At 36.5% G+C, this 11416-nt stretch overlaps 1 pseudogene; it reads right to left on the reverse strand.

Moving 5' to 3' along the window:
* Nucleotides 1-5249: 5249 nt before the first annotated feature.
* On the reverse strand, nt 5250-6388 carry LOC139840001 (jasmonate O-methyltransferase-like; annotated as a pseudogene).
* Nucleotides 6389-11416: the final 5028 nt, after the last annotated feature.

The raw sequence follows: 11416 nt of genomic DNA on the forward strand, positions 1-11416 counted from the left end.
TACATTAATATATAGAACAATATATAAACGAATAAGGTTAACCCCTTAACCCAATACCGAATACGAAAACACCACAATGAAGATTGGCCGAACTACACGAGCCTTAGTAATCCGAAACCACACGAGACTACTATCTTCATTAACACAACATCGAGGTTGGCCGAACTACACGAGCCTTAGTAATCCGAAACCACACGAGATTACTACCTCAATAAGATGACCGAACTACACGAGTCACCATGAATCCGAACTACACGAGATTCGTCCTTGATAAGATGACCGAACTACATGCGTCATCGTGAATCCGAACTACACGCGATTCACTTCTCCAACTCAAACCCACGGTCACGGGATTATAAAATCCACCACATCGGGGTTATCCACATCACGACAATATCAACCCTTCGCCATTGGGGTTATAACATCCAAATCACAACCACATGTGATAACGTACACACAAACGTGTCCCTCGTCAAAGGTGGTCAACCAAAACGCACAATCGTGCCAATTGGACTCATAAAAAAGTCCATCAAATCCACCTATATGTGAAGTGAGCTCTATAGCCGAGAATCACTTCACCCGACCCACACCCATCCTACACATACATATGCATATAGGATATTAACACTCACCTCGTCACCTCGAGGAATGCCATCGAAAAATCCGCAATCGCCGATGGAATGTACCTATTCCATTTATCAGATAACAAGTAACACAATTAGGGTGGATATACAAATCAACCCAAATTGACAACTAGTGCAATTTCGACCCAAATGCACTTCCAAGCACCAACCGCGCCCAAACTAACCAATAATCACTAAAACAAGTGAGAATGGTCCTAATACGATAATTAAACCCAATCATAGGTGTTAAACACCTATCTTGTCCATAATGACACGTAAACCCTAATTTTGACCCATAAAGTCAAAATCTCACCAATTACAAGTTTTGACACCAAAACATATTTAACTCAGTTTTATACTTCAACTTAATCCATTTTAAGTTTATAAACCTCATCGAATCGACATTCGGGTCATAATCATCAACAAACCCTAACTTTGACTCTAGTCAAAATTAGTCAACTACAAGAACCCTAAAGGTCTCCAATACATCAATAATCACTAATACTAGTGATTATACACCATTCTAAAGTCTTAAACATGGTTAAATCATTAACCAACCCAAAACCCGCCTTTAACACTTATAAACCCGAATCTTGGTGTTAATCTTCAATTAACAACTAAATGAGTTCCATCTATGAATCATACAATCAAAAGTCCCAAATTTGAATGACGAACACAAAAACGAAATTTAGAGTTAGAGCTTACCACTAGTATCACCGCGTAGCTAAGAACGAGGGGAACAAACTTGTCTACTACGCCAAAGATCAAAACCCGCTTCTTCCTTTCCAAAAATCCCTTAGAATCAAATGGGTGTTTGAGTTCTTGAGAGAAATTTGAAAAGAAAAGGAAAAAGAAATGAATAAGTGAAATGGGTGGAGGAGGTTAAGTCCTCAAATCAGGCTCAAACGCGAAAAGACCAAAATGCCCTTTTAAAAACTCTAAAATAACAAAAGGGGTCTGCCAGCGGCGCGTCGCGCGACTGGGCAGAATCAGAATCCAGGTCTTACATAAGTCAACACCCGTTTCACGTAATTGTATTTTGAAGGCAATTATGATTAACCTGTGAAACTCGTTTATCTGTTGCTGTTTCTTATTCTATTTTTTTTTTTTTATGAATTTTGGTGTAAAGAACGATAATGATATTATGTTAAGTGACGATGAAGTTATATGAATGATGTTTAGGAATAGATATAAGATGATGATAATTTACGAAGAATGATTGTGAGGATCACGAATATTATGATGATGATGGTTATGTATTATGTTATGATGATGAGCAGCGATAATATGATGATGGGAGATGAAGATCCATGATGATAAGTAGTTTAATAAGATGATGATTTTTGATGTTGAGGAATAGTTCTGGGTTTTGTAAATAAGGAGAAGAAATGGAAACAGACAATATAAGGGTTAAGTATATTAGATTTCGTATGATCTCAGAAAACCACGAATGGTAGAATGGTGTAGGGTGTTGGTGGAGAACGAGAGGTCCTGAGTTCGAACCCAGGCCAATACAATATTTTTTTATTATCAACAGAATGTTGGGCTTGTGCTTGCTGTTGGGCCGTATGCCTCTTGGGCCGATATACAACTCATTTTTCCTGATGGGCCGAGATTAAATTGAATGTTGGGCTGTGAGATTATTTTAGTGTTGGGCCAATTATTTATCTAAATGGGCTTGTGTAAATTTGGGTTACGAAATTTCGGTTGGGCCGAAGATGAGCTGAGCCATATTATAGAAACAGATATAATCGGGATATATTTATAGGGAAACATTAATTCAAGAAAAATAGAAATAGAGTGATGGTTTAAGGGTGTTTGTGCTTTAGCGTGAGATCGCGGGTTCGAGCCTAGGCTATGACATTTATTTCTTTTTAAGCTGTTTAAGGTAGTTATCTTTTATTTCTATTATTATTATTATTAAACTAACACTATAAAAATTAAAACTATGATTGTTATTATTATTATTATTATTATTATTATTATTATTATTATTATTATTATTATTATTATTATCATTATTATTTTTATCATTATTATTATTATTATCATAAGTATTATTATTATTATTAGTAGTATTAGTATCTTTATAGTTATTAGTATAAATATTAGTCTCATTATTATTATTAGTAATATCACTTTCATTATCATATTTATGTAAAGTATTATTATTAAAATTCTCATAGATATTAAAACTACCACTCTTATTAAAATTATCATTATCATTATTATTACTATATTATAACCCGTAAAGTTTTTGTACATAAAATATATTTATATTACCTATAATTATATAATAAACATATTAATATATATATATATATATATATATATATATATATATATATATATATATATATATATATATATATATATATATATATATATATAGGCAAAATCTGGTACAAATTCTATATAAACTACAACAACAAATAAATATAAATATTAAATGATTAATAAATGAAAATTTATGTGAATTCCATTACATGTTTTAATAAGATACACAATTGATATAGGTTCGTGAATCTGAGGCCAACCCTGCATTGTTCAGTTCCGTCGTATGCATATTTTTACTACAAAATATCGTATTGTGAGTTCCTTTGATTCCCTTTTACTCTTTACATTTTTGGAACTGAGAATACATGCGCTGTTTTTACAACTGCTTTATTAAATGCTTTTGAAATATATTTTTGAACTGCGAATAGATGAAATGCTTTTATAAATGTTTGACGAGATAGACACAAGCAAAACATTCCTCGAATAAATTATTATGCAGACAGAAGTTCTGTGGATTATTATTAAATTATGTGGACATGATAATTACCACCAATTGATGTGAATATTTATCCTCTGATTATTATTGCTTGGTAGCCTAAGAATTAGAATCGAGTATGACCCTAATTCACGCGAATCCTAAAGGTAGCTACTGGGTTTAACACCCCCACCCAGAATGTTCACTAGACGGAAGAGCTAGTGGGCGTGGTGTTTAGTACTTCGAAGTTTATATATTATATAGACGAGATGTTCTGTTTTGGGTTACGAAGCCAAGTTATGAAAGTAAAGTGAATGTTATGTATCGAGAGAATGATTTTATACACAGGTTATGTGTATGATATTTTTGTGCTCGAGATATGTGTACAGTTATTAAAAATCGCGAGGCAACCTACGGGGGAGAAAAGGATACGAACCTACTCTGCTAAGCATTTTGAAAAATGGTTTTGTACACGAGATAGGTGTACTGTATTAAATATTGTGGTCTATCAAAATGATGAATTTTATTGCTTATGAAAAATCTATGAACTCACCAACCTTTTGGTTGACACTTGAAAGCATGTTTATTCTCAGGTATGAAAGAAATCTTCCGCTGTGCATTTGCTCATTTTAGAGATATTACTTAGAGTCATTCATGACATATTTCAAAAGACGTTGCATTCGAGTCATTGAGTTCATCAAGATTATTATTAAGTCAATTATAGTTGGATGTATTATGAAATGGTATGCATGTCGTCAACTTTCGATGTAAAGAAAGTTTGTCTTCTAAAAACGAATGCAATGTTTGTAAGATGTATCATATAGAGGTCAAATACCCCACCATGTAATCAACTATTGTGAATCGTTTATAATGTATATGAACGGGTCCTTTCACTCACAGGCCCAACTACAAAAGCAATATAAATGGGCTCGCAGGCCCTTAATAATAACCGGCTAACAGTGTAAATCGGTATATTGAATGTATGTAATTTGGATTCTTGAACCAACCCCTGACATGAATTCTAAAATATAAATTTAAAATTTAGTCACCAAATAAAAAATATGTTATAAAAGTGTTTCTGGTCTAGCGGTATCATGAAACTCAACAACCTTGAAGTTGTGAGTTCGAGTTCCATCGTGAGTGTGTGTTTGCTGTTAAAAAAATAATAAAATATATATAATCTCTTGAAACACTTTAATAAACCATATATACACCTTTTTGACCAAATCAGCAAGTGATTTAGCAAGTAATTCCCAACCTAGGGTGATATCATCGCTAATCGGATCAACTCTACGTCGGCGTAGCAACGAAAGAACCATATGCCCTCCGTGTGTTATTTCACTAGATCGACACTCCAGAAACGTCGTAAAATCCTTATTAAATTGCATCTTGTACGCTTCAATCACACAAGGAGGGCTCGCTTTTGCCAGACAGATATTAAGTTTATTGTTCTCAAGGCCTTTCGGTACCTGAATAAAGGAGGATTCAATGAGCATGTTTTGTGATGGGTCCTTGAAATATGCAATATTTTTTTAGAACAACAATTTTGGCATCGAATTCTCTCATTTACCACCTACATGCCCGTTAGGAAGAAACTCCTCACATTCATTGCGCAAAGCGTACCCGGAATTCTTTAGGTTATCTGTTTGGCCCGCACAGAGTGATGGATACCAGAGCCACAACCTTAGAGAAAACTCCCTACCTCGGATTATGCACCTATTTTTTCAAGGATACGAGCCCAGAACCAATTGAGACCTTTTATCACTCAACCAATAGTTTGGTGGTAAAATATGCAATATACGTATATCTAATATAATGATACAAGAAAGACACTTTAAAATATTGATTGGTTTTGAAAATAATCACAATTTTACTTAAGAAAGCCAATGAAGACTATAAGAGGAATGAAACAAGTGAATACTCTTTTTAGGAAAAAGTCTTCCGTAGAAAGAACAAGGCGTAGCCTATATAAAACATGGACCATAATTCTCTAATTTTTCCATGCTATAATTATCATAAAACGTGGGTAAAGATTTAAAAATAAAGTTAAAGTCATTCATAAACAGATCGTTTAAAAAAACATGCAATTGTGGGGATGCAAGGTTTTTCTTTACACACTTCTTGGACTTCATCAATAATGTTAGATAACACGAGTACTGTGTTTGGTCCTGAAGAACAACCCAAATCTGCAACATTGAAGCACTTGGGGAATCCATCAACATTAGACGAGATTTTCTTGATTATTTCTTTTAGTATCTGCCACATTTTTCTTATCACGGTTTCCTACAAAGATTAGGAGACAGTATTAGATAGTTTTTTGTAATCACTAGCAACATTATTTAGCCGAAGAATAAGTTCAGTATATATATAAGTCCACTGAGGTTCCACTCTAAAATCAAATGATGATAGAGATTTCAGTTCATTAGCTTCAACTAAGTAGGAAGCTCTCGCATTGCGAGTTTGCGACAGAGTAATATTTTGTTTGTATGTTCTATATTAATTGTCATAAATTAAATGATAAATAGTTAACATATTACCCGTATCTAAAAACGATTTTAAAATTCATTTTATTTTTGTTTACATTATTAAGTAAATGTTTTGTTAAATTCGATAGACAAAAAGAGGAAAAATAAAAAAAAAAGAGTAAACTTATTGAGGTTGGGAAAAAAAATGGTTGAATATAGTGAATAAGAAAATTATTTGAGGTTTGAAAAAAAAAATTATTATTCACTTACGGCTCAACTAATGAAAATGTGACAATGTTTTTTTAGTATATGTAATATGTGGTAATTTTCAGCGAGAGACGTGGGTATCCACCCAACATATGTTGTGCCCGATTTGACCTCTATACATTTTGACAAAAGTACACACAACACAATATGGTTTTAGTGTTGTGAAAAGAAAAAAAAAAAAAAAAGAGAAATTAAGAGATAGAGACTTGAAGAAAGGAGTTGGCGGCATAGCTAGACTCTTCATTGCCAGATTTCATGTGAAGGATGTCTACAATTAGCATTGCGACTAGAAGAAACTCGTTCTTGCAAATTATTTGTTGTCTGAACTTTGATATTTTGCTTTAAATTGAAGTTAAATTAGCAGAAACAGTTTACACGTTTATAATGACAATGCTATAGTACATGTTAACTATTTGCTTCTAAATTCACGTGTTACAAAATCTTGGTAATATCTCTCCCCACTTCTAATTTGATTTTAGTGTGGCAATGTATTCAACGAGTGAGATTTAGCCTGCACGTTATTACACGTTATTGCAGGAAGTATTTGTAATATGTTTGTAATTCTACAACGTGTGACATAAAGTAATCATAAAAATATGATGTTTAAGAATATCATTACAATTTTTTATGCTCTATGGAGTATCCCATAAACCATACTTATATATTAAACTCGAAACTTTCATCTAATTATTCTCTCCAAATTATTATCAAACTAACCATCAGTTAGGAGCAATTAATTGTATTTCTTTTATTAATCTAAAAGATTGCTCATTTTAAGTGTTAGGAAATCTAGGTGAGCCATAACAAGAACTTGATAACCCTAGTTATCAAACCCAACGTGCAACAAACAAATAATCTCCAACACAAATAAAGATAAGAACAAGGAATTAACGTGGTTATGTCCAATCGTTTAATTCAAACGAATTGGTTTACTCCACGGCCAAACAAAGAGGATTTTATTATATTTTTCGTAGGTGTACATGACAGGTTACATATGAGGGTTTTATAGGGAAAAAATGAAATAGGAACAATCTAGATAACTTGCTGAATACGTACATCATCGCGTTTCGCGACACCTTGTCGCGTTTCACGACAAACCACACTTAAACGCGACACACTTGCTCCAAGCGTGACAAGTCTAGATCCCAAGTTCTGCCACATCTGTCACGTTTCGATACACTTTGTCACTTTCCAGTCTTGTCGCGTTTTGCGACAAACACCCGAACACGATAAATGCAGCTCATTCGTTTTGATCTTCTTTGCACCCAACAATTCTCCCACTCAAAGGAGAACAAAACCCAACCTTAACTTGTACTCGATCATCACTTCGACTCTTGAACGTACCCGTCTATACCGCCAAGAAAACTTCTTGGGACACACACACTCTAACCATCAAGCTAGTAGCTTTTGATAAAGAGCACCTCAACTTGTCAAGAAATGTAATCTACAAACAACATCCCACAGCAACAATTTGATTTCCAGACCGTAACCCCCTTTAAACAATACCACCGGATAAACAAACCCGGGACATGCCGCACTTCTACGCCATAAGAAGGAAGACTTTCAACACCTTTAAACTGAGCTACAATCGAATCACCGTTACTCGCTTGGGAACAATATAAACCAAATCCTCTCTATTTCTGGCAATCATCTCACTAGGCTGTGAGATACCGGGTCGGAGTCTGACCCGACTCTATCAACTCCATCACCCAAGTGATCCATCCGTACACAAAACCATCTACTCGATCTATCTTTCCAACAAAGAATAGACTACCTGGTAGAACAAACACGTGGACACAACCATCAAGATACTCATGAGAGAACATCATCACATCCTTGATTCTCCACCTTACCGCTTTCCCTTTCACTGTTGGAACACTAACCACATACGCGCACACAAATTCAGACGAACTTAATTCATTAACCCGAGTCAACTCCTACTGTACGGATGTTGTAATACCAATGACTCCCATAAAAATATCTCGTTCATCTTCACCGGTCAATTGCAACATAGTTTCCATTGGAGGTGATCTAACTGCAGTCTCAAAATCTCTAGTGCTTCTTAATCGACCAAACTGTTTAGTGGCTTCAACAATCCCACTCAAACCAGATTCCCCACTAGTTCCAAGTCTTACTGAGCTCCCACTCAAACTAGATCCCTCAACAAAATCAGAAAGTTCAAGCATGCTAGGATTTTTAGAACCTACTCGCTCACTTAGCCATTCCTTAATAGGAATCTCAACCATATACATGGTTCCCCTTTTTACCCCATAAGCAATGGTCCGAACGCCTTTAGATACTCTTCACTTTTGATCTCCAAACGAAATGTAACCCTGTTTCTATTTCAGTCCTTTTTAGTTGATTGGGATGCCGTCCAGATTGGAGGACGCCATCCAACAATGAAGGGTTGGACTCCATCCAAGTTTTGGGATGCCGTCCAACAGAACTGACGGGCCAGCTGTGATAAATTGAGTTAATAAGGGGTATTTTGGTATTTTCAATTGAGGGTCGGTTTTTGAGCCACAAAACTGATCAATGGGCTATCTTATCCTCATTTCACCTCTTTTCACTCTCACACTTGTATCTAGAGAGAGAGAGTAAGAGTTTAGAGAGAGAGAGTTTGATTTGGAGAAGAAGGAGTCGGATTCTCACCAAAGCTCGGGTTCTAAAGTTGTTCATCTCTTTCTTGGCTACATTGTGGTAGTATTGGTAAGTTCAAACTTCGAATTTCATTTGTTTGATTTGAGGTTCAATGTTAGGGTTTGAGCTTGATTAGTTGTGAAACCCTTTTAGATGATGAAGTGGGTTTATGGTGACTAGTTATTCTTGTCACTTGGCGGATTTTAGGTTGGTTGACCTTTTAGCCATATTTAGGCTTTGATATTGGGTTTAATCACTAGGTTTAGTGATTATGGAAGTGTTGGAACCCTTTTGGGAGTATTTGGTGGACTAATTTTGATATGGGTCAAAATTAGGGTTTGGTGTCAATTTGGGCAAAACGAGTGTTTAACACTTGTGTTCGGGTTTGATTGGCGTATTAGGATCATTCTCACTTGTGTTAGTGATTATTGGTTAGTTTGGACGCGGTTTGGTGCTTGGAAGTGCAATGGGTCAAAATTGCACTAAGTGTCGATTTGAGTTGGTTTGTAAATCCACTCTAAGTGTGTTGTTGTATTGTGATAATGGAATAGGTACTTTCCATTGGCGCGACAAGGTGAGTGTTAATATCCTATGTGCATATGTATGTGTAGGATGGGTGCAGGTCGGGTGAAGTGGTCCTCGGTTATAGAGCTCACTTCACATATAGGTGAATTTGATGGACTTGCGTATAGGTCCAATTGGCACGGTTGTGCGTTTTGGTTGACCACCTTTGGCAAGGTGCACACTTTGTGTGCACGATATCACATATGCTTGTGATGTAGATTATACAACCCCAATGGCGAAGGGTTGGTATTGAGTTGTGATTGGAGAAGTGGATCACGTGTGAATGCGGATTCACGATGATGCGTGTAGTTTCGGTCATCTTATTGAGAAAGTGAGTCTCGTGTAGTTCGGATTCATGATGACACGTGTAGTTCGGTTATCTTATTGAGGTAGTGATCTCGTGTGGTTGTGGATTCATTAAGGCTCGTGTAGTTCGGCCAACCTCGATGTTTGTTGTGGTATTGAAGATAGTAATCTCGTGTGGATGCGGATTTACTAAGGCTCGTGTAGTTCGGCCAATCTTCATGTTGTTAATTGGTAGTCGGTTCCGGTATTGGGTTAAGGGGATAACCTTGTACGTTTGTAAATTGTTTATATATTGTCGTATTGTTGTGTTAAAGCTAACCCTCTGGGTGTAGCTTATTGGCATTGTTCACATCGTCGTTGGTGAACTTATATTTGTTGTTATTATTAGCTTAATGCTTAGTGATCGTACGGTATGCTTAGCTTAGCTTGCCTTTATGCTTGGATGCTCCAGTATGCGTTATTTGATTACTTATGTGGCGTATCCATTTTATGCATATATATGTATGTAGTATATTCTCACTCACTAAGCATTAGCTTACCCTCTCGTTGTTCACATTTTTATAGATTTGCATGGATGCGGTGGCTCGGGTAAGCGTGGGAACTAGTGGACTTGCGTAGTTGCTTAGAAGACGTGCTTTTAGATTTGATTAGGATTGGGTAGCGTATCCCCAATCACAATGCTCAGTCTTCGTTTTTGTGTTAGAATTTATATGGTCGAAAACTTATATTTTGTACGAAAGTCGTAAAAAGGCCGATGCGGGCTCGGTGTCATAAAACTCGGTTTTATCGTGGAAAACTCTTAGTTTTAATTATTATAACATATTGTGAAAGTGTTTTCGTGTGAAAGTGTCGGGAAGCGAGTTTTCCGCTCGCGTGTAAATGTAAAACAGATCAGAATCTTTTAGTTTATTTGGACGCCGTCCAAAAGGCTTGGACGTCGTCCAGTTCTTCAGAACTGGACGCCGTCCAGATAGCTGGATGCCGTCCAGATGTACTGTCCCACAAAAAAAAATTTAAGGCGTGTTTTTGGTCGGATAACGGGTTGGGTCGTTACAAGTGGTATCAGAGCATGGTCTAAGTGATTTAGGTGACTTGAGATAGGCGCCTAGACTTAGACTTTTGTGTGTGCTTATTTGTTGCGGGACTTGTAGGTGTACGGGTCGGAATGGGAACTTGGTTAGTGCCTTAGCGTGTAGGTGAACTAACTAGGATTGTGGCTTGTATTGTGTCGTAATTCTTTCGTGTGTTTATGTCGCGTAGAATTTTTGTTGTTTTTGGTTTATATCATCGAGCGAGGCGGTCATTGTACTAATGAGTCGATACGGCGTGTGTGCGTAATAAGGACTTGCAAACCTTATTACGGGTGCAAATCGTGTCTAGCAAGTGATGTACGATGAGTGTTTAGCAAGATGGGCGGTGTTGTGCATACGGTTCTATATGTTTGTGGACTAATCGTTTTGAATTCTTTAGAATGACGACGCGAAACGAGATCGAGACGGACGACGTGGAGTTTAACGCTAGAGTTGTGGCCGCCGTTGTGGAGCAAATGGGAGCGTTTCGAGAAGAAATGGATAGGAAGTATTTCGAATTTCGGAGTAGTAGTGAAATGGAGCGTTGTCTTAAGAGCTTCATGAGGACTAAACCCCCGATGTATGACGGAAAACCGGATCCTTTGGTAAGCACAACATGGATCTCGGATGTCAAATGGTGTTTTCGTACTATTGAATGCCCTCCCGAGAAGATGACAAGACTCGCTACTAGCTTGTTGCGGGGTAGGGCGAAGGATTGGTTGGATGGTA

The sequence above is a fragment of the Rutidosis leptorrhynchoides genome, chromosome 1, assembly GCF_046630445.1.
Source record: "Rutidosis leptorrhynchoides isolate AG116_Rl617_1_P2 chromosome 1, CSIRO_AGI_Rlap_v1, whole genome shotgun sequence".
Lineage (NCBI taxonomy): Eukaryota > Viridiplantae > Streptophyta > Magnoliopsida > Asterales > Asteraceae > Rutidosis > Rutidosis leptorrhynchoides.